General features: G+C 45.3%; 1 pseudogene; it reads left to right on the top strand.

Annotated features, from left to right (window-relative positions):
* The first annotated feature begins 15902 nt into the window (after positions 1-15902).
* Positions 15903-23249, top strand: LOC119822702 (annotated as a pseudogene).
* The last annotated feature ends 1309 nt before the right edge of the window (positions 23250-24558 follow it).

Below are 24558 nucleotides of genomic sequence, written 5' to 3'. Positions count from 1 at the left end.
CTGTGGCAAACGTTCCTCGTCCCAGTGTGGTCATCATTTGATATACACTGGTAAATGTCTTCTCGTCACAGTAGAGGGTCTCTCTGCCCTGCTCCATGGCCAGGTTCCCCTTGAAACACAACGGGAACTTTAAACAAACAGTTTAAATCACACCAATGAGAATGTCTATCACTATGAATTCCTACATTCCAAAGAGAAAAAGAGTCACAGATATTTCAGGAAACCTAACCAGGTATGTAGTGCTCAGGAATGGAAGGAAGTACCTTCCAAAGCAGTGGACAGCAGAACATACCACAGATCAGCTTGGCCGGATTCACCCAGAAACTGAGAGAATGAAACCAAGGGTCGCAGAAGCTATGAGCCACTTATTGGGAAGGAGAATCATCCTCTTACTTGAGCTGAACACTCTTTGAGAGAGAAGATACTAATAAAATCATATGCACGAGAAGTTGATGAGACAACAGAAAATCCCAAAACCCAGAGTTTCTTGGTGGGGAGATGGCTCAGGAGGTCAGAAGGTTTACTATTCTGGCAGAGGACCTGTGTTTGGTTCTCAGGACCCAGGTCAGGTGGATCACTGACTCCAGTTCAAGGAGATCCTACACCTCTGACCTCTGAGGGCATCCAAACACATGTGTGGACGATCACAAGGGCACACACACACACACACACACACACACAACACACACACACTTGAGGTCACCTACATGTACACTGTCATGTACTACATATGGTTTTAAATAAGTCTTTTGTATAATTTTATTTCTATGACCTGGAAGGACATAAGAGGGTAACAGATCCCCTAGGTGGGGCACTCCAGGAAGTTATGATGTCATGGGATTGCTGTGAGGCAGACCTAGGTCTTCTGTGAGAAGACTACATGCTCCTAACTGTTGGGCCGTCTCTCCAGGCTAACCCACCCATCCCCAAAGAAATCTGTTTTTGAAAACCCTGAGAGTCCTTCTCATGGACTGGAAAATGTGGATGGAATTGGGAAACTTCTTGATATAAATTCAACTAAGAAGATATGATAAAGAACAAGATTGAAATATTTATGAGGAAAGAATCTGAATAGGAAAGCCCACGAAAAGGCAAACCTACTGAGAAATCCTTCCAATCTCTTGAAAACAAATGTCAGTGCTCCCCAATACTCCACCAAATAGAAAGGAACTTAGCAGTTCCAAACACATTCATGCCAAAACCAGGACAACACAATGAAGAAAAACAGAGGCTATTTCCATGATATGAACATAGATGTAAACGTCCTCAATAATACTACTTGAATCTTTTCACCAAACTCACATAAGCCAGGCCATACTTCATGGTTAAAATATGCTCACAAGGATCCTTGCAGGGAGAGCTCTACATATTTAGCCTGACAACACAACATTGAAACAGAATTAAAGGCAAGAGTGCCACAGTCATACAGAAGGACGGCCATAGAGAAGGATGAAACAGTGGGGCTCTCGAGAACATGGTTGTCCCTGGAGAAGATCGCTCTACACGGGAAAGCCAGTCTTTCTAATGGGTCACTTTTCTTCTCTCATATGTGGAACTTGGGAGCAGGAGGAGGTCCTCAACATAAGAGGGGGCTCCTTGGAATGTGGAGGAGGTAGTGTGAGAAGAAAGCATAGCAGCATGGGTTAATCACATGATCAAGTGGTCAGAATGCATTAGAGATGTTCCTGCTCTTGCCAGGACTCAATTGTTCCTACAATAAGGTACGCCATAACAAGGAAAGCTTGAAATGAGAAAAGAGAAATGGATCAAGGAACACATAACAAAAATAAATGAAGAAGTGAAAATAAAGACAGAGGTTCTGGAGAGATGACTTAGTCTTTAACAGCACCACCTGCTCTTTCAGAGAAACCTGGTTCAATGCCCAACACACATGGTGCTCACAATCTGTTGTTACTCTAGTTCTAACTAATCTGTCTCCCTCTTGTGACCTCCACAGGTGCGAGGCTCACAGTGCACACACACACATGAAAACAAAATACTCATACACATAAAATAATAATACTAAAAATTATCTCCCCAAGAAGCACAACTTAAAAAATAAAAACTACCAGTCTGTGGTGGCACATGTGCTTAATCCCAACACTCAGAAGGCAAAGCAGATGATCTTTTAGTTTGAGGACAGCCATATCAACAGAGTGAGTTCCAGGAAGGTCAGAACTAAAAAGAGAATTTCTGTCTTGAACTCTCAGCCATTACACCCGCAAAATAAACAGAGACTAAAAAAAAAACATGAAAAAGTAAGCTCATAAATCAAGCCAGAAAATGCATAAATATACAGAGAACAACAACAACAACAAAAATCAAAGGCAACAAAGTTGGAGGGAAACTCACTATGTTGGAGTCCAGCAGCTCTTGAAAGTCCAAGCAGCCTCTTTGACCAGCACAGAGCTCAAACCACGTTGCACCTCACGAACCCACCTGCACTGAAAGAAGAGGATGTAGCCTCAGCCAGAGCTGTGAGGGCACAAGGGTCTGTCATTGTGAGTTCAGAGCAAGAAAAGGACAAATGGTGGTTTTTCACACCTCACTGGTTTTCTTCCCATTCTGTCACCAAGTACAGGAAGAGTGAGTGAAAACATAAGAAAACAAAGGGACTTGGAAGGGGTGGGCAGGAGGCAGTGAGATCAGGGGAATGTGGTCCAAGCTTTCCATGTGCGTGTAGGTAAATGTCACTGTGAGAATACTCATGTTGTAGAGTCAATGTAAACAAATGATTTAAAAGGGTGAACGAAGGAATGAACCCAGAGAAAATGTTAAAACGAAAGATTAAAATAGAGTAAACATCTAATTAATGCAGATAATAAAAAATTGCCCCAAATTATACCCCAGACCGAGGAAGAAAGAAAGGAAGAAAGGGTTATTTTAAATCCTGGAAAGCCAAACCTCTGAACCCCAAATCTATGACCTCAGAAGGAAACTCACCGTGTTCAGATTCAACAGTTCGTGAATATCCACCAAGTGCAACCAGCTCACTTCTGTCTAAATCACCAAGTTTCAACTGAAGATCAGCCTCTGCACTGGAAGGAGAGGAGGCAGCCTCAGCCAGAGTTGTTAGGCAACAGGGGTCTGTCATTGTGAGGTCAGAGCAAGAAATGGACCAGTGATGGCTTGGCTCAGATACTGGTTTTCCTCACTTCTGTTCTCACGACAGGGAAGGCTGCTCTGGTCAGTGAGGAGCAGCGCTGGTTACACTCAAATGACTGTCCCTAGTGTTGCCCAGTGCCCCAACTTTTCCTGCTAGGCCCACTCTCCAAGGTCCACAATTTTCCCCAAATGGTGTCACGTGGTGGGAACACTGTGCAAACACTTGATTCTTTGTGGGACCTTGACGCCCAAACCTTAACAAGGACCCTGTCCACTTCAACAATAAAACAAGCAATCATAAGTATGACAGTGAACTCCAGAGCACTGGTCCTCCCAGTTACGAGCCCTGGCACTCTCTCCTTAGTAGGTGGATAGTGTTTTGCTTTTCACTTGGTCCCTAGCCAAACTTCTGTGACAAGTTGGTAAGAACTCATCATGTCTACACTCAAAGTGTTCAATTTATTTTTCTTTATTTTTGTTTATTTATGTTTCCTTTAGGATGGCAGCTCCTTACTACATCGAGATGCTGTGACAAAATACTGTTTTCCATGGGCCCCTATGGCCTGGAACTAACATCTGTGGGGCCGAGAGCAAGATGACATCATTCATCCCATGATTCCTATCATTCCTGACACTTCTTACCAAAGTCCAGGATCCCCAAAGACAGTGTTCTGATACGTTTGTTCAAAATGATCAAGAAAATACTGGTCAGCCAGAACCCCACAGACAACATATGTAGGTCACGGAGCCATATCCTGGCACCCTAGGCCCCTCTGCTCTCAAACAAAATGTCTCAGTCACTTGCAAACACCAGGAATCGGCCGCTTGCGTATCTGGACACTGGCAAGGTAAGATCAAGATGCCAAGAGACTGAGTGTGTAAGGGCTGCTTTCTAACTCTAATTGGTACTTTGGATGTATTCCTACATGGTCAAGGAAAGGCATGAGCTCAATCTACCAAGCCCTTTTCTAAAGGCCACCTGTTCTGCTGTGTGGCAAATCTCCAGTGCTTATGAGTCCCCAAATGTTAATACTGTTTTTTAGGTTTGAAGTTTCGACATGGACTTGGCAGGACACAGACATAGACACATACATAGACACATACATACATACATACATACATACATATTACAGTCATTCATTCACACACACACACACACACACACTCAAACATGCACAACTAGATGTGCCCAGCATGCGGAGAGTCCTTCAGGGTCAGCTGATACACATTATATAAGGAGCTCAATGGGAAAGTCAGGAGTGGGATATTTGGTCATACTCTGAAAATCTTGAGACTGTGTTAACAAAATCGATTAAAAACTCAGGGAGCGCGGCCTTTTCCGTCTCTCCTCCCGAAGAGGCAGCTTCTGCCTTGTTCCCTTCTCCCCACTATTCCTTTCCCCACTTCTGCTTCTGTCTCTCCCTGCCTCTCTGCTCTTCTCCTCTTTCCCCTTCCCTTCCATACCCACTACATGAATATCCAACCACACTCTGCAAGGTGTGCCTATCCATCTGTCTCAACAAATTGAAATAAAAGAAGAAAAGAAAAACAGAAAAATTCAGGGAGTGGAGTGAGCAACTGGTTGACAAGAATTAGCCAAGGAAGAACAAAGTAGCCGGCAGTAGGAAGAGAGGGATGCACAGGAAGGTGTAGGGGGGCACTTAGCGATTTGCGGCCTTTTTGGTTTGGGGTGAGTGAAGAGATGCTTTTCTTGCTGCGTCTCTGTCCAAATAGGAAAGTAGATTGGTTGCTTCTTGGCCTCTCTGAGCTAGCAGGTTATCACCCCAACATCTGACTCCCAAGTCTTTATTGGTAAATAGAACAAAGGAGGCTTAGTTAAAACTTACATTTGGTGGCTGTGACCAAGCTGGTCCCAGCGGGACCAGAAATCCCGCTAGGCCTCAGCCTATGCGGTGAGGTGTTGAACGTTGGGCCCTGGGGAGAAGATAGATAGGAATTAAAATACAGGTAGATTCAGGTTAGGCCATTAAACTGACAGAAAAAAAAACAAGAAAAGTCTCATAAAGATGATCACTTGGCTTTTTTGATTGGTTTGTCAGGACGGGTTTCTCTGTTTAACAATCATGGCTGTCCTGCTACTCACTCGGTAGACCAGGCTGGCCTCAAAGTCACAGAGGTTCAGCTGCCTCTGCCTCCCGGTTGCTGGGATTAAAGGCATGCGCCACTATGGCCCGGCACATGGCAGTTATTAAAGCTAGGAAGGTTGAGGCAGGAGGACCAGCAGTTCAGGTCATCTTTGGCTCCACAGTGGTCTTGAGGCCAGCCTGTGCTACAGGAGACCCTCTCTCACCAAACCAAAAAGCAAAAGCAAACAGAAGAGCAAGGACTGCTTTTCTCTTGTACATGATTGAGGGTCCCAGTGCTTCAAAAGTAACCTTTGCTGTGAGACACGGGGCATGGACACAAGGGTGTCCATGAGTGTGACATCAACACCTGAGGCTGAGGCTTGAGGGCTGCGATCAGCCTTTTTGTGTTCTTGAAGCTATGCTGCCATCACCCCGCATAAGTAAGTAGTCAACAGATTTACACTTTAAATGGACCTCACAGGACCCGCCCAGAACCAGCTATGGGGCATAAGCCAAAGAAACTGGATGGAAGTTTACGAGAGTTCGAGCAGGATGTTCTCTGTCAATAGAACGTTCGCACCCCTAAGGCATCACATGTGCACACATTACACACTTAGTTACTGGCTAGCAGCTCTCTGTGAGGTCGAGGCCAGCCTGGTCTACAAACCAAGTTCCATAACAGCCAGAGCCACACTGAGAGGATCCCTGTCTGGAAAAAGAAAGAAAAGATGAGACGAAAGAGTTTTCCTCTAGCCCAGGCTTGTGACTGATAATCAGATAAAGACGGTCCTTGTCAACAAAATGTCCCCCTGTTTTTCCAAAAGGACAGGTATTTGGGGTGGGTCTAGGGCGTGCTGAGCAGAACATCCCAGCACTAGGTAGTTTTGTTCCAGAACATGTTCCTTGAGGTCTTTGGCCAGCAGAACTGATCCTTTGCTTCCAAATGATTATTGTCCCCACCCCTGCTGTGCCTGATAACACCCCAGCTTTAGTACTGCAATCGCCCTGCCCCCTGATAGAAAATGAAAAACATCCCACGGAAGGCTAGTTTCAGGCACACAGAAGGACAGAAGATGGTGGAGGGACCTGGTGTGCTCTGTCCCACCAAAGAAAGTTCCTCTCTTCCTCCAAGAACAGGTTCTTTTTAGACTTTCACTTTTTCTGTTCTTGAATCCTTTTCAGCTGCCTTGTTCCAAAATTAGCATCACAAAATGGCCTCTAACTCTTACCTCTGGCCCTCTCCAGCCCTGACTTTGAACTGCCAGGAAGATCCTAAGATAACCACTTTGGAGGAGGCTTTCTGCTAGAGCACAGGCAGACAGACATACATCGGTGCCCTTCCTTAGGACACCATCCAGTCAGTGTGCCTGTCAGTCCTCTGGACGGGAGTCCACATGACTTGGCCTGGACTCGGACAGTAACTGGCTGAGTGAAAAAGTGAGAACACCAAGGGACTTGGAAGGGGTGGGCAGGAGGCAGTGAGATCAGGGGAATGTGGTCCAAGCTTTCCATGTGCGTGTAGGTAAATGTCACTCACTGTGAGAATACTCATGTTGTAGAGTCAATGTAAACAAAGGTTTTTAAATGGTGAACGAAGGAATGAACCCGGAGAAAATATTAAAACTAAAGATTAAAATAGAGTAAACATCTAATTAATGCAGATAATAAAAAATTGCCCCAAATTATACCCCAGACCGAGGAAGAAAGAAAGGAAGAAAGGGTTATTTTAGATCCTGGAAAGCCAAACCTCTAAACCCCAAATCTGTGACCTCAGAAGGAAACTCACCGTGTTCAGATTCAACAGTTCGTGAATATCCACCAAGTGCAACCAGCTCACTTCTGTCTAAATCACCAAGTTTCAACTGAAGATCAGCCTCTGCACTGGAAGGAGAGGAGGCAGCCTCAGCCAGAGCTGTGAGGCAACAGGGGTCTGTCATTGTGAGGTCAGAGCAAGAAATGGACCGTGATGGCTTGGCTCAGATACTGGTTTTCCTCACTTCTGTTCTCACGACAGGGAAGGCTGCTCTGGTCAGTGAGGAGCAGCGCTGGTTACACTCAAATGACTGTCCCTAGTGTTGCCCAGTGCCCCAACTTTTCCTGCTAGGCCCACTCTCCAAGGTCCACAATTTTCCCCAAATGGTGTCACGTGGTGGGAACACTGTGCAAACACTTGATTCTTTGTGGGACCTTGACGCCCAAACCTTAACAAGGACCCTGTCCACTTCAACAATAAAACAAGCAATCATAAGTATGACAGTGAACTCCAGAGCACTGGTCCTCCCAGTTACGAGCCCTGGCACTCTCTCCTTAGTAGGTGGATAGTGTTTTGCTTTTCACTTGGTCCCTAGCCAAACTTCTGTGACAAGTTGGTAAGAACTCATCATGTCTACACTCAAAGTGTTCAATTTATTTTTCTTTATTTTTGTTTATTTATGTTTCCTTTAGGATGGCAGCTCCTTACTACATCGAGATGCTGTGACAAAATACTGTTTTCCATGGGCCCCTATGGCCTGGAACTAACATCTGTGGGGCCGAGAGCAAGATGACATCATTCATCCCATGATTCCTATCATTCCTGACACTTCTTACCAAAGTCCAGGATCCCCAAAGACAGTGTTCTGATACGTTTGTTCAAAATGATCAAGAAAATACTGGTCAGCCAGAACCCCACAGACAACATATGTAGGTCACGGAGCCATATCCTGGCACCCTAGGCCCCTCTGCTCTCAAACAAAATGTCTCAGTCACTTGCAAACACCAGGAATCGGCCGCTTGCGTATCTGGACACTGGCAAGGTAAGATCAAGATGCCAAGAGACTGAGTGTGTAAGGGCTGCTTTCTAACTCTAATTGGTACTTTGGATGTATTCCTACATGGTCAAGGAAAGGCATGAGCTCAATCTACCAAGCCCTTTTCTAAAGGCCACCTGTTCTGCTGTGTGGCAAATCTCCAGTGCTTATGAGTCCCCAAATGTTAATACTGTTTTTTAGGTTTGAAGTTTCGACATGGACTTGGCAGGACACAGACATAGACACATACATAGACACATACATACATACATACATACATACATATTACAGTCATTCATTCACACACACACACACACACACACTCAAACATGCACAACTAGATGTGCCCAGCATGCGGAGAGTCCTTCAGGGTCAGCTGATACACATTATATAAGGAGCTCAATGGGAAAGTCAGGAGTGGGATATTTGGTCATACTCTGAAAATCTTGAGACTGTGTTAACAAAATCGATTAAAAACTCAGGGAGCGCGGCCTTTTCCGTCTCTCCTCCCGAAGAGGCAGCTTCTGCCTTGTTCCCTTCTCCCCACTATTCCTTTCCCCACTTCTGCTTCTGTCTCTCCCTGCCTCTCTGCTCTTCTCCTCTTTCCCCTTCCCTTCCATACCCACTACATGAATATCCAACCACACTCTGCAAGGTGTGCCTATCCATCTGTCTCAACAAATTGAAATAAAAGAAGAAAAGAAAAACAGAAAAATTCAGGGAGTGGAGTGAGCAACTGGTTGACAAGAATTAGCCAAGGAAGAACAAAGTAGCCGGCAGTAGGAAGAGAGGGATGCACAGGAAGGTGTAGGGGGGCACTTAGCGATTTGCGGCCTTTTTGGTTTGGGGTGAGTGAAGAGATGCTTTTCTTGCTGCGTCTCTGTCCAAATAGGAAAGTAGATTGGTTGCTTCTTGGCCTCTCTGAGCTAGCAGGTTATCACCCCAACATCTGACTCCCAAGTCTTTATTGGTAAATAGAACAAAGGAGGCTTAGTTAAAACTTACATTTGGTGGCTGTGACCAAGCTGGTCCCAGCGGGACCAGAAATCCCGCTAGGCCTCAGCCTATGCGGTGAGGTGTTGAACGTTGGGCCCTGGGGAGAAGATAGATAGGAATTAAAATACAGGTAGATTCAGGTTAGGCCATTAAACTGACAGAAAAAAACAAGAAAAGTCTCATAAAGATGAGCACTTGGCTTTTTTGATTGGTTTGTCAGGACGGGTTTCTCTGTTTAACAATCATGGCTGTCCTGCTACTCACTCGGTAGACCAGGCTGGCCTCAAAGTCACAGAGGTTCAGCTGCCTCTGCCTCCCGGTTGCTGGGATTAAAGGCATGCGCCACTATGGCCCGGCACATGGCAGTTATTAAAGCTAGGAAGGTTGAGGCAGGAGGACCAGCAGTTCAGGTCATCTTTGGCTCCACAGTGGTCTTGAGGCCAGCCTGTGCTACAGGAGACCCTCTCTCACCAAACCAAAAAGCAAAAGCAAACAGAAGAGCAAGGACTGCTTTTCTCTTGTACATGATTGAGGGTCCCAGTGCTTCAAAAGTAACCTTTGCTGTGAGACACGGGGCATGGACACAAGGGTGTCCATGAGTGTGACATCAACACCTGAGGCTGAGGCTTGAGGGCTGCGATCAGCCTTTTTGTGTTCTTGAAGCTATGCTGCCATCACCCCGCATAAGTAAGTAGTCAACAGATTTACACTTTAAATGGACCTCACAGGACCCGCCCAGAACCAGCTATGGGGCATAAGCCAAAGAAACTGGATGGAAGTTTACGAGAGTTCGAGCAGGATGTTCTCTGTCAATAGAACGTTCGCACCCCTAAGGCATCACATGTGCACACATTACACACTTAGTTACTGGCTAGCAGCTCTCTGTGAGGTCGAGGCCAGCCTGGTCTACAAACCAAGTTCCATAACAGCCAGAGCCACACTGAGAGGATCCCTGTCTGGAAAAAGAAAGAAAAGATGAGACGAAAGAGTTTTCCTCTAGCCCAGGCTTGTGACTGATAATCAGATAAAGACGGTCCTTGTCAACAAAATGTCCCCCTGTTTTTCCAAAAGGACAGGTATTTGGGGTGGGTCTAGGGCGTGCTGAGCAGAACATCCCAGCACTAGGTAGTTTTGTTCCAGAACATGTTCCTTGAGGTCTTTGGCCAGCAGAACCGATCCTTTGCTTCCAAATGATTATTGTCCCCACCCCTGCTGTGCCTGATAACACCCGAGCTTTAGTACTGCAATCGCCCTGCCCCCTGATAGAAAATGAAAAATGTCCCACGGAAGGCTAGTTTCAGGCACACAGAAGGACAGAAGATGGTGGAGGGACCTGGTGTGCTATGTCCCACCAAAGAAAGTTCCTCTCTTCCTCCAAGAACAGGTTCTTTTTAGACTTTCACTTTTTCTGTTCTTGAATCCTTTTCAGCTGCCTTGTTCCAAAATTAGCATCACAAAATGGCCTCTAACTCTTACCTCTGGCCCTCTCCAGCCCTGACTTTGAACTGCCAGGAAGATCCTAAGATAACCATTTTGGAGGAGGCTTTCTGCTAGAGCACAGGCAGACAGACATACATCGGTGCCCTTCCTTAGGACACCATCCAGTCAGTGTGCCTGTCAGTCCTCTGGACGGGAGTCCACATGACTTGGCCTGGACTCGGACAGTAACTGGCTGAGTGAAAAAACGAGAACACCAAGGGACTTGGAAGGGGTGGGCAGGAGGCAGTGAGATCAGGGGAATGTGGTCCAAGCTTTCCATGTGCGTGTAGGTAAATGTCACTGTGAGAATACTCATGTTGTAGAGTCAATGTAAACAAAGGTTTTTAAATGGTGAACGAAGGAATGAACCCAGAGAAAATATTAAAACTAAAGATTAAAATACAGTAAACATCTAATTAATGCAGATAATAAAAAATTGCCCCAAATTATACCCCAGGCCGAGGAAGAAAGAAAGGAAGAAAGGGTTATTTTAGATCCTGGAAAGCCAAACCTCTAAACCCCAAATCTGTGACCTCAGAAGGAAACTCACCGTGTTCAGATTCAACAGTTCGTGAATATCCACCAAGTGCAACCAGCTCACTTCTGTCTAAATCACCAAGTTTCAACTGAAGATCAGCCTCTGCACTGGAAGGAGAGGAGGCAGCCTCAGCCAGAGTTGCTAGGCAACAGGGGTCTGTCATTGTGAGGTCAGAGCAAGAAATGGACCAATCATGGCTTGGCTCAGATACTGTTTTTTTTCACATTCTGTCCCTAAGTACAGAAAAGCTGCCCTGGTCAGTGAGGAGCAGCGCTGGTTACACTCAAATGACTGTCCCTAGTGTTGCCCAGTGCCCCAACTTTTCCTGCTAGGCCCACTCTCCAAGGTCCACAATTTTCCCCAAATGTCTACACTCAAAGTGTTCAATTTATTTTTCTTTATTTTTGTTTATTTATGTTTCCTTTAGGATGGCAGCTCCTTACTACATCGAGATGCTGTGACAAAATACTGTTTTCCATGGGCCCCTATGGCCTGGAACTAACATCTGTGGGGCCGAGAGCAAGATGACATCATTCATCCCATGATTCCTATCATTCCTGACACTTCTTACCAAAGTCCAGGATCCCCAAAGACAGTGTTCTGATACGTTTGTTCAAAATGATCAAGAAAATACAAGTCAGCCAGAACCCCACAGACAACATATGTAGGTCACGGAGCCATATCCTGGCACCCTAGGCCCCTCTGCTCTCAAACAAAATGTCTCAGTCACTTGCAAACACCAGGAATCGGCCGCTTGTGTATCTGGACACTGGCAAGGTAAGATCAAGATGCCAAGAGACTGAGTGTGTAAGGGCTGCTTTCTAACTCTAATTGGTACTTTGGATGTATTCCTACATGGTCAAGGAAAGGCATGAGCTCAATCTACCAAGCCCTTTTCTAAAGGCCACCTGTTCTGCTGTGTGGCAAATCTCCAGTGCTTATGAGTCCCCAAATGTTAATACTGTTTTTTAGGTTTGAAGTTTCGACATGGACTTGGCAGGACACAGACATAGACACATACATAGACACATACATACATACATACATACATACATATTACAGTCATTCATTCACACACACACACACACACACTCAAACATGCACAACTAGATGTGCCCAGCATGCGGAGAGTCCTTCAGGGTCAGCTGATACACATTATATAAGGAGCTCAATGGGAAAGTCAGGAGTGGGATATTTGGTCATACTCTGAAAATCTTGAGACTGTGTTAACAAAATCGATTAAAAACTCAGGGAGCGCGGCCTTTTCCGTCTCTCCTCCCGAAGAGGCAGCTTCTGCCTTGTTCCCTTCTCCCCACTATTCCTTTCCCCACTTCTGCTTCTGTCTCTCCCTGCCTCTCTGCTCTTCTCCTCTTTCCCCTTCCCTTCCATACCCACTACATGAATATCCAACCACACTCTGCAAGGTGTGCCTATCCATCTGTCTCAACAAATTGAAATAAAAGAAGAAAAGAAAAACAGAAAAATTCAGGGAGTGGAGTGAGCAACTGGTTGACAAGAATTAGCCAAGGAAGAACAAAGTAGCCGGCAGTAGGAAGAGAGGGATGCACAGGAAGGTGTAGGGGGGCACTTAGCGATTTGCGGCCTTTTTGGTTTGGGGTGAGTGAAGAGATGCTTTTCTTGCTGCGTCTCTGTCCAAATAGGAAAGTAGATTGGTTGCTTCTTGGCCTCTCTGAGCTAGCAGGTTATCACCCCAACATCTGACTCCCAAGTCTTTATTGGTAAATAGAACAAAGGAGGCTTAGTTAAAACTTACATTTGGTGGCTGTGACCAAGCTGGTCCCAGCGGGACCAGAAATCCCGCTAGGCCTCAGCCTATGCGGTGAGGTGTTGAACGTTGGGCCCTGGGGAGAAGATAGATAGGAATTAAAATACAGGTAGATTCAGGTTAGGCCATTAAACTGACAGAAAAAAACAAGAAAAGTCTCATAAAGATGAGCACTTGGCTTTTTTGATTGGTTTGTCAGGACGGGTTTCTCTGTTTAACAATCATGGCTGTCCTGCTACTCACTCGGTAGACCAGGCTGGCCTCAAAGTCACAGAGGTTCAGCTGCCTCTGCCTCCCGGTTGCTGGGATTAAAGGCATGCGCCACTATGGCCCGGCACATGGCAGTTATTAAAGCTAGGAAGGTTGAGGCAGGAGGACCAGCAGTTCAGGTCATCTTTGGCTCCACAGTGGTCTTGAGGCCAGCCTGTGCTACAGGAGACCCTCTCTCACCAAACCAAAAAGCAAAAGCAAACAGAAGAGCAAGGACTGCTTTTCTCTTGTACATGATTGAGGGTCCCAGTGCTTCAAAAGTAACCTTTGCTGTGAGACACGGGGCATGGACACAAGGGTGTCCATGAGTGTGACATCAACACCTGAGGCTGAGGCTTGAGGGCTGCGATCAGCCTTTTTGTGTTCTTGAAGCTATGCTGCCATCACCCCGCATAAGTAAGTAGTCAACAGATTTACACTTTAAATGGACCTCACAGGACCCGCCCAGAACCAGCTATGGGGCATAAGCCAAAGAAACTGGATGGAAGTTTACGAGAGTTCGAGCAGGATGTTCTCTGTCAATAGAACGTTCGCACCCCTAAGGCATCACATGTGCACACATTACACACTTAGTTACTGGCTAGCAGCTCTCTGTGAGGTCGAGGCCAGCCTGGTCTACAAACCAAGTTCCATAACAGCCAGAGCCACACTGAGAGGATCCCTGTCTGGAAAAAGAAAGAAAAGATGAGACGAAAGAGTTTTCCTCTAGCCCAGGCTTGTGACTGATAATCAGATAAAGACGGTCCTTGTCAACAAAATGTCCCCCTGTTTTTCCAAAAGGACAGGTATTTGGGGTGGGTCTAGGGCGTGCTGAGCAGAACATCCCAGCACTAGGTAGTTTTGTTCCAGAACATGTTCCTTGAGGTCTTTGGCCAGCAGAACCGATCCTTTGCTTCCAAATGATTATTGTCCCCACCCCTGCTGTGCCTGATAACACCCGAGCTTTAGTACTGCAATCGCCCTGCCCCCTGATAGAAAATGAAAAATGTCCCACGGAAGGCTAGTTTCAGGCACACAGAAGGACAGAAGATGGTGGAGGGACCTGGTGTGCTATGTCCCACCAAAGAAAGTTCCTCTCTTCCTCCAAGAACAGGTTCTTTTTAGACTTTCACTTTTTCTGTTCTTGAATCCTTTTCAGCTGCCTTGTTCCAAAATTAGCATCACAAAATGGCCTCTAACTCTTACCTCTGGCCCTCTCCAGCCCTGACTTTGAACTGCCAGGAAGATCCTAAGATAACCATTTTGGAGGAGGCTTTCTGCTAGAGCACAGGCAGACAGACATACATCGGTGCCCTTCCTTAGGACACCATCCAGTCAGTGTGCCTGTCAGTCCTCTGGACGGGAGTCCACATGACTTGGCCTGGACTCGGACAGTAACTGGCTGAGTGAAAAAACGAGAACACCAAGGGACTTGGAAGGGGTGGGCAGGAGGCAGTGAGATCAGGGGAATGTGGTCCAAGCTTTCCATGTGTGTGTAGGTAAATGTCACTGTGAGAATACTCATGTTGTAGAGTCAATGTAAACAAAGGTTTTTAAATGGTGAACGAAGGAATGAACCCAGAGAAAATATTAAAACTAAAGATTAAAATACAGTAAACATCTAATTAATGCAGATAATAAAAAATTGCCCCAAATTATACCCCAGGCCGAGGAAGAAAGGAAGAAAGGGTTATTTTAGATCCTGGAAAGCCAAACCTCTAAACCCCAAATCTGTGACCTCAGAAGGAAACTCACCGTGTTCAGATTCAACAGTTCGTGAATATCCACCAAGTGCAACCAGCTCACTTCTGTCTAAATCACCAAGTTTCAACTGAAGATCAGCCTCTGCACTGGAAGGAGAGGAGGCAGCCTCAGCCAGAGTTGCTAGGCAACAGGGGTCTGTCATTGTGAGGTCAGAGCAAGAAATGGACCAATCATGGCTTGGCTCAGATACTGTTTTTTTTCACATTCTGTCCCTAAGTACAGAAAAGCTGCCCTGGTCAGTTGGGATATAGGGGAATGATGGTTACATCAAAGTAGCATTCACTGTGTCCCCCTTTTTTGTTCATCGTGTCTGTTATTTTCATTCTTTCCTTCTTTTTGGCCTGACAACCAGCTCCCAATTAAATTACACACAGTAGCTTCTTCTTACTTACAATGCCTAGCCTTAGCTGAGCTTGTTCCTTGCCAGGTTTTCTTATCTTTGAATTATCCTTTCCTCCTTTGCCTCTGGCTCTGGGCTTTTTCCTTTTTTTAAACTCTGTGTATCTAACTTTGATTCTTACTCAGTGGCTGGGTAACTGGATAGCTTCCCCTAGCATCCTCCACTCCTTGTTCTCTTGCTCTTTCTCTGTTCCTTCCTCTAGGATTTCTCCTTCCATTTATACTCTCTGTGTGACTGACCAACATATCCTTTCTCCTGCCTTACATTTGGCCATTAAAATCTTCATTAGCCCACCAGGTTTTGTAGACAGGCAAAGCATCCCAGCTTCACAGAGTTCAACAAGTGCAACCTAAACAGTAGTCACACACCTTAAAATAATATTCTACAACACCCCATGACCTACCTTTTCCTTCTGCATTTATTTACCAGATTTTCCACAACTTTGAAACATGGCCACTTGCTAGGGATCAGTGTCCAAACACAGGATCCTTCCTTGGGTATTACACATCCAAACCCTAATAGAAACCCTTTCCACTTTAATAATCATAGTAGGTGGAATCATTTGAATTATAACAGGCTCTGGATGTTGTCCTTCACTAGGTAGTGACACTGTATACTTGCTTTCTCTTACTGTGAAGAAACATCATGACCCAAAACGACTTGAGATAGGAAGGTTTACTTCCCTTTCCCTTTCCTATCAGAAGCTACCATGAGTGGAAGTCAGGGCAGGAAGTCAAGACAAGAACCTCGAGGCAGGAACCAAAGTAGATACCATGGAGTTAAGCCACTTACTGACTTGCTCTCCTTGACTCTCTAAGCCAGATTATTTTAGATATACAGCCTTGACCTCCAGCCCAGGGACATCCATCACTAATTGAAATTCCCCATAGACTTACCTATTAGATAGTTAAGTTCCTTCTCCCTCAGATTACTCCAGCTGGTGTCAAGTTGACAAAATCCAACTGGCACACACTGACACCCATCTATTAGTGGATGGGAGCGTGGTCCACTTCTCACAGACCCTAACATTCTGTCATGACTTTTGGCTCATGGAGCCCATCACATCCATCCTCAAAGCAGTTCCTTTTTTAGTAGACTCAGATTGATCAGAGTAACATGGTAGCCTCTCACTGACTCTGGGATGCTGTGGTGATGCTCTGTTTCCAGGGACACTCCAGGGCAAGTGACTAACTTCTACTGGGCTGAGAGGAATAGACTTTGTCACATTTTCTCCATAAACTCTTCATCCAATTTCCCACCAGACAGAAAACTAGGACCCCAGTGGGCAGTGGGTTGATATGTTCAAAGTGATGAGAGGAAAAAAATCCATCAGTGGTCCTGGAATCCGCACCCCTGAAGGAGGAGGCACATGTGGTTTCTTCCATGAAACCTGATGTTCTGGGCCAATATTTTAGAGAAAATAGAGGGGAAAGTCCTCTCAAAATAAACTAAATAACAACCAAAATAGTTGAGAATGCAAATGAAAATTTAGAGCAGACCTCAGAGCTAGGGCAACTCCCAAGTAGCTTTTCTGAGTGTGTTTAGACTTCTTTAGCTCTCATGGCCCCTTTGACAATTTTAGTTCTGTTTTGTGTCTCTGTCCATGTGGATTCTAAACCCTAGTACAGTTGGTGCTATCCTAGTTCCAGGCCTTTAAGATCTCGTGCCTCAGAAATACCAGCCATTGCCACCTGCACTGAGCTATCTCCTACTGCTAAGTGATGGAGGAGAGTTATCTGTCTATCTTTCTTTCATTGGTTAATTAATAAAGAAAACTGCCTTGGCCCTTTAAGAACAGAAAATTAGGTAGGTGGAGTAGACAGAACAGAATTGTGGGAACAAGGAAGTAGAGTTAGGGGGAGACGCTTCAGGCAGTCGCGTGGTGAGTCTCCATGCTGCTCCTCTCCGAGATGGACGCAGGTTAAGATCTCTCCTGGTAAGCCACAACTCGTGGTGCTACCCAAATTACTAAATATGGGTTAAAGGAAGATGTGAGAATTAACTAATAAGAGGCTGAAATTATGGGCCAGGCAGTGTTTTAAAAGAATACAGTTTCCGTGTAATTATTTCGGGTGTAAAGCTAGCAGGCGGCCGGGTGGCGGAAAGCTAGCCGGTTGCTGGGAACTGGGCGGCAGGAACACAGCCCCGCCGCCGCTTCACACTACAGATTGGCGCTCCAACGTGGTCACTAAATCCACTTAAAAACCTTGCCCGCTTGGTATCGGAAAGAAAGTTCTCTGAGACCATGCCAATGGCTCACTGCTCCCTGCCTGCACCTAGGCAGATGGCGGAATCAGGCTTAGGCGAGCGGGACAGCGTTTGCGGATTCCTGCCGCCGCCATAGAGAGAGAGGTGTTTTCAGTCTGCGCAGTGCTCTGCGCATCTGATTTGGCTGTAACTTGGATTAAAAGAGTTTTTGTGCTGCACGCTCAGTCTCAGAGTTAAAGTGCTGAGTGCGGCTCCTACCTGGCGGCCCCAGAGCTAGTAGAAAATGGTACATCCTCCATTTTGAAATTGGAGAGAGGTGGAGCCAACATCCAGAGCAGCCCGCAGCTCTGCAGCTCAGAGCTGCAACCAATTCAGAGTCACAAGCGGCTCAGCTATGTTGGACTGGGCGTGGCAAGCTCACAGTACCTGTTTTTTGACCTAGGAATGTCACAGCTTAGAGTCTTAAGCGCTTAGCAATGTAAAGGCTCAAATCAAACAAGTTTCTCGACAGTAAAAAAATTACAGATTCACAATAGGACAGATTCAGACATAAAAGACTTTTAAATGAGTCACAGTGTTGGATGAATGTATGTAGGCTTGAGAGAGAGAGAAGAAAATATAAAAAATAAAGTTAATGCTTAAAAAAAAAAAGGTTAAAGTCTTTAAAGAGACAGAGTACAGATAGTTATAGATTAAAAGAAGTAAAGTGATAGAGTAAAAATAAGCCACGTAAAAATGGAAAATTCACAGAGAGTCTGGATTATGTATTTTGTTGTGTTTTCTTTGATTTTTTTGACTGTAAAGGAGCTAAGTACAGAGAGACATTTCATTATATGGGCTGCCAGGCTAGACCAAAATGGACATCTTAATGGTATGACTTCAGGATTTGGATCTAAGAACATGATGCTTTGGAAAAGAGTTTCTTCTTTTGTTTTCACAGAGGACGAGACTCTGTGGATTGCTTCTATCCCAATATGGTATGATAGACCACGCCCTCCTGAAAGGTTGCTGTGAACATCTTCAAAAAATTACTTCACTCAACTGCCAACTGGGATGAACCTAGCACACAGGTTACACCATAAAAGACCTAAATAACAGCGCCCCCATTCAGCAGGAAGCAGTTTGGAGAGAAAAAACTGCGCCCATTTTCCCAAATATTGCTTATAAATGTTCTTTTACATTTAAAGGGGGAGATGATATAGATATGAATTTGCATTGGTATAGATTTTAAGGTCAATTTTGTTATATGTATATGTATTTCTGATCTTGATTAAGCTATTGTGATTGTAGTTCATTTTAAAAACTGTAATGTATAATTAGGAAATATAGGTTGTTAATGGATAATCATTGATAATAGTTAAGCTTGTAGTCATGTTATTAGATTTTCTAGATATGTAGAGATATATTTCAGTTAGATAGACATTCTTCATATCTTTCAAAGACTGCAGAATATGGCATTTAATGTTTTAATAACTTAGGGTTTTTCATGACAATGAGACACGTCTGCTCCTGGCAGCACCAATCTACTTCGAGAGGAAGATGGGCATTGAAGAGGCTACTTATGGAGTTTGTTAGCCATTTGGGCAAGAAAATGCTCTTGCCTGGACTGTTGCATAAACTGGACACAAGGAACCCACAGAAAGAGGACTGCTGAACTTGCCTAAAGGTGAGATGGTCTTTCGGGGTTCCTGATTCATGAAAGAGTCTGCGAGACGTTCTGCAGGACACAGCAGAAAGTGACTGAACTGTCTTTGGAATTTCCTGCTTCATGAAAAAGTCTGCTGGACACTATGGGCCTGAAGGCTGAAGATGGATGCCCCAACGGTACAGAGGAACTTTGGGTGACTGTCCAGGCAGCGAGTTGTCTCTGTCATTTCTAGAGTTTTATAAGTTACTTATTTCTTATTTACTTAGGTAGCATTGTATCCTTCTGGAGTCTTTGATGGAGTTGAAGAATAAATAGATAGTTATAGCTTTCCTTAGTTATGATAAAAGATAAAATAGATTTAAATATTGTAACTGTAATACTTGCTTGATAACTGTTTTGTTATATGTAATTTTGCTATGTTAAAGTTGAAGCCTTTCTTTTTTGTTTAAACAGAAAAAGGGGAAATGATGGAGGAGAGTTATCTGTCTATCTTTCTTTCATTGGTTAATTAATAAAGAAAACTGCCTTGGCCCTTTAAGAACAGAAAATTAGGTAGGTGGAGTAGACAGAACAGAATTGTGGGAACAAGGAAGTAGAGTTAGGGGGAGACGCTTCAGGCAGTCGCGTGGTGAGTCTCCATGCTGCTCCTCTCCGAGATGGACGCAGGTTAAGATCTCTCCTGGTAAGCCACAACTCGTGGTGCTACCCAAATTACTAAATATGGGTTAAAGGAAGATGTGAGAATTAACTAATAAGAGGCTGAAATTATGGGCCAGGCAGTGTTTTAAAAGAATACAGTTTCCGTGTAATTATTTCGGGTGTAAAGCTAGCAGGCGGCCGGGTGGCGGAAAGCTAGCCGGTTGCTGGGAACTGGGCGGCAGGAACACAGCCCCGCCGCCGCTTCACACTACAGCTAAGGTTCTCATTGTTGTCACCCTCTGATCTCCAGTCCCTCACAGCCACACCCCACCTTCTCCAAATGTCTCCACTGCCTGTTTGTTCTGCCAGTCGAACCCAAGACCAAGCCACAAGATCAGCTGTCCACTCCCAGCTCTACTTTTTTCAATTATTTATCGTTTTTAGTGAGCTGTATATTCTTCTCCCCTCCATTCCCATCTCACCCCTCCCCTCTACCCTCTCCCATGACCCCCATGCTCCCAATGTACTCAGGAGATTTGTCTTTTTCTACTTGCCATGTACATTAGATCCACGTGTGGCACTCTTAGGGTCCTCTTTGTTGTCTAAGTTCTCTGGTTGTGAATGATCGTCTAGGTTTTCTTTGCTTTATGTCCACTCATGAGAGAGTGCATATGGTATTTGTCTTTCTGGGTCTGGGTTACTTCATTGAATATAATGCTTCTACATCCATCTATTTGCCTGCAAATTTCAAGTTGTCATTATATTTTTCTGTTGTGTACTATTCCATTGTGTAAATGTACCACATTTTCCTTATCCATTCATCAGTCGGGGAGCATTTAGGTTGTTTCCAAGTTGTGGCTATGACAAACAATACTGCTATGAACAAAGTTGAGCATGTGCCCTTGTGGTATGATTGAATATATATATATATATATATATATATATATTCATCTCCAAAAGTGGTATTGCTAGGTCTTGAGGAAGGTTGTTTCCTAACTTTCAGAGAAATCACCATACTGATACCCAGGGTGGCTGTACCAGCTTGCACTCCCACCATCAATGCAGGAGTGTACCATTTACCTGACCATTTATCCAGAATACGCTGTCATTAGTGTTTTGATCTTGGTCATTCTGAAAGGTGTAAGATATGACATCAGAGATATTTTCATTTGCATTTCTCTGATGACTAAGGATGTTGAGCATTTCCTTAAGTGTCTTTCAGCCATTTAGATTCATCTGTTGAGAGTTCTCTGTTTAGGTCTGTACCACATTTTTTTACTGGAATATTTGTTCTTTTGATGACCAATTTCTTGAGTTCTCTGTATACTTTGGAGAACAGCCCTCTGTCTGATGGGGGAGGGAGTTGGTGATGATCTTTTCCCAGTCTGTATCTTGCCATTTTGTCTTGTTGACCATGCATGTTCTCTGCTTTACAGAAGCTTCTCAGTTTCAGGAGGTCCCATATATTAAGTGTTGCTCTCAGTGTTTGCGCTACTTGGGTTCTATTTAGGAAGTGGTCTCCTGTGTCAATGTGTTCAAGTGTATTTCCCACTTTCTCTTCTATGAGGTTCAGTGTGGTTGGTTTTATGTTGAGGTCTTTGATCTTTCTGGATTTGAGCTTTGTGCATGGGATAGATATGGATCTATTTTCATTCATCTACATGTTGATATCCAGTTATGCCAGCACCACTTGTTGAATATGCTTTCTTTTTTCCATTTTATATTTTTACTTCTTTGTCAAAAATCAGGTGTTTGTAGGTATGTGGATTGATATCCAGGTCTTCTATTCAGTTCCATTGGTCCTCCTGTCTGTTCTTATGCCAGTACCAGGCTGTTTTCAGTTTGTAGCTCTGTAGTAGAGTTTGAAGTCAGGGATTGTGAGGCCTTCACGAGTTCCTTTATTGTACAGGATTCTTTTAGTTATCCTGGATTGTTTGCTTTTCCATATGAGGTTGAGTATTGTTCTTTCATGGTCTGTGAAGAATTTTTCTGGGATTTTGATAGACATTGCTTTGAATCTGTAGATTGTTTTTGGTAAGATTTTCATTTTTACTATGTTAATTCTGCCTACCCAAGAGCATGGGACATCTCTCCACCTTCTAGTGTCTTCTTCAATTTCTTTCTTCAAAGATTTAAAGTTCTTGACTCACTGGCCTCCGCTCAACCCGGAGGCTGTGGCAAAAAAGGAAACTTCGTGGACTGCCTATGGATGAGCACCTGAACAAGAGCTGCTGTCCTTGGATCCAGAAGAGATCCGGAAATGCCTGGAACAGACTGAGTGCCAGTTCCCTAACCGCCGCCAAGATACTGATCTAGGGTCTCCCGGGGGACGTGACCAACCAGGAAGTACACTATCTTCTGAGCGACTACAAACTCAAGTACTGTTGGTGGACAAATACAAAGGGACAGCTTTCGTGACCCTACTGAATGGGGAGCAGGCTAAAGCTGCCATCAAGGCCTTCCACCAGAGCCGCCTTCGAGAGCGGGAGCTGTCAGTTCAGCTGTAGCCTACAGATGCTCTGTTGTGTATGGCCAAGCTGCCACCCAGCCTGACCCAGGCACAGTGTGAGGAGCTGGTGCGGCCCTTTGGCAACCTGGAGCACTTCTTCCTAGTGTACAGCAAGCGCACAGGCCACTCTAAGGGCTATGGCTTTGCAGAGTACATGAAGAAAGACTCAGCTGCCGGGCGGTGGTGGCGCACGCCTTTAATCCCAGCACTCGGGAGGCAGAGGCAGGCGGATCTCTGTGAGTTCGAGGCCAGCCTGGTCTACAAGAGCTAGTTCCAGGACAGGCTCTAAAAAAGCTGCAGAGAAACTCTGTCTCGAAAAACCAAAAAAAGAAAAAAAAAATAGAAACAAAGACTCAGCTGCCAGGGCCAAGTCTGATTTGCTGGGCAAGCCACTGGGGCCCCCCCGCACACGGTATGCTGGGCAGCTTCCCCCTGCCTTGTTGCACTCCTGTGCCTCTGTGTGGACCACCTGCCACCTGGCTTCAATGATGTGGATGCCCTGCGCCAGGCACTGTCCACGGTCTATACCCCCAACTTCTGTCAGCTGCCATGTGGCCAGGGTGGGCAGCTGAGGGGCTTTGCAGTACTGGGGTATGAGACAGCAGAGATGGCAGAGGCTGCACAACAGTGGGCTGATGGCCTGGCCCTGGGGGGCAGTCACCTTCGTGTGTCCTTCTGCGCTCCAGGTCCTCCTGGCTGCAGCACGATGGCAGCACTCATTGCTGCCCAGGCCACGGCTCTCAGTCAAGGCGAGGGACTCCTGCCTGAGCTAAACATCCTGCAGCTGTTGGACAATCTGGACCCATCTGCCTCCCTCCAGCTGCTGCTCAGTCCTCTGCTGCGTGAGGTGCCAGTGTCCAGCAGGGCCTTTTGGGTGTGTCCCCTGTCATGGCATGGCTCAGCGGACCTGCCCTGTCCACTGCACTGCTCCAGTTAGCCCTGCACACCCAGAGCCAAAAGAAGCCTGGGATCCTGGGAGACTCACCTCTGGGTACCCTGAGGCTGGGGCCCAACCTGTCAATTCCCTCCTTGGGGAGCTGTCAGTGCTTTGACCCTGCTTATCTCTCAGGGTGACGTGGACAGCCTTCTGGGAGGGATGGCTGGGACCAAGCCTGCTTTGGTCTCAAGGCAGAGTAGCCTCACAGCAAAACCTGCCTTCAGTCAGGACCAGAAGGGTTTAATCTTAACAAGCCCTGGCTGGAATCTTCTAGTGTGGTTACACCACTGTAGAGAATCAGACCCTCAGGAAATACTGGTCTTTATTGTGATGGTCAATGGGAGGCTCCCTTAAGGGACTGAAAGAGATGAGGGATCTAGTCTCATTTGGGGTCTTTCCTACTTTGGATTCCACTGCTGTGATAAACGCCATGACTGATAGTAACTTGGGGAGGCTGGGTTTGTTTTCTACTACACTTCACCATCCATCAATGAGCAAAGCCGAGGTTCAAACCTGGAGGCAGGAACTGAAGCAGAGACCATGGATGAAGGCTGCTTACTGGCTTTGTCTCTCTGGCTTTCTACCTTCCTTGTACAAGAGAACCTCCTGTCCCAGGATCACATTACCCACCATAATGAGACTAGGCTCCCCTGCGTGAGTTCGCAGTTAAGAACACACCCTGTCTTCATGGCTGCAGACTAATCTGGTGAAGGCAACTCTTTGAGGTTCTGTCTTCCCAGGTGTGTCTACTTAATAACTGAGGCAATTTCTGCAAAGTTTTATTCATTTTTGAGAGAAGGTTTCTTGTAACCCAAACTGGCCTCAAATTCAATATTTAACTGAGGATGACCTTGAACTTCTGATCTTCCTGTCTCTGCCTCTCAAGTGTTGCAGTTACAGGCATGTGGCACCAACCCTGGATTAGAAATTTTTATTTATCTTCCCAGATACATATTATTCCATAATGTAGGGGATCCCATGGTGCATTTAACTGTCCCTACTTTAAATTTTTACTTTTATTATTTATTTTTGCAGTGGTGGGATCATATGTGCAGGACCTTGAGAAGAACTCAAGGATAGGCATGTGCCACCAGCCTAGCTTGTGTGTGTGTGTGTGTGTAGGTGTACGTACATGTGTGGTCATGTGTGTACATGCACTCAACTAATGTGTGATGTCTTTACATCCTTTTCTTCTCTCAATCAATCCTTGATTTTGTTTTTTGTTATTGTTTTGAGACAGGGTCTCTCTGTAGCCCTGAAACTCCATTTATACACTGGCCTTGAACCCACAGAGATCCTCTTGCTTCCGCCTCCTGACTGCTGGGATTAAAGGCATGTGCTACCATATTCAACTAATCCTTGTTGTTTTGTTTTGTGGATCCAGGATCTTACTATCCAGTCCAGGCTGGCATGGAACTTGGGCT

This window comes from Arvicola amphibius, chromosome 9 (assembly GCF_903992535.2).
Source record: "Arvicola amphibius chromosome 9, mArvAmp1.2, whole genome shotgun sequence".
Classification (NCBI taxonomy): Eukaryota; Metazoa; Chordata; class Mammalia; order Rodentia; family Cricetidae; genus Arvicola; species Arvicola amphibius.
The sequence above is the reverse complement of the archived record's forward strand: the minus strand, read 5'-3'. Positions and strand labels throughout refer to the sequence as shown.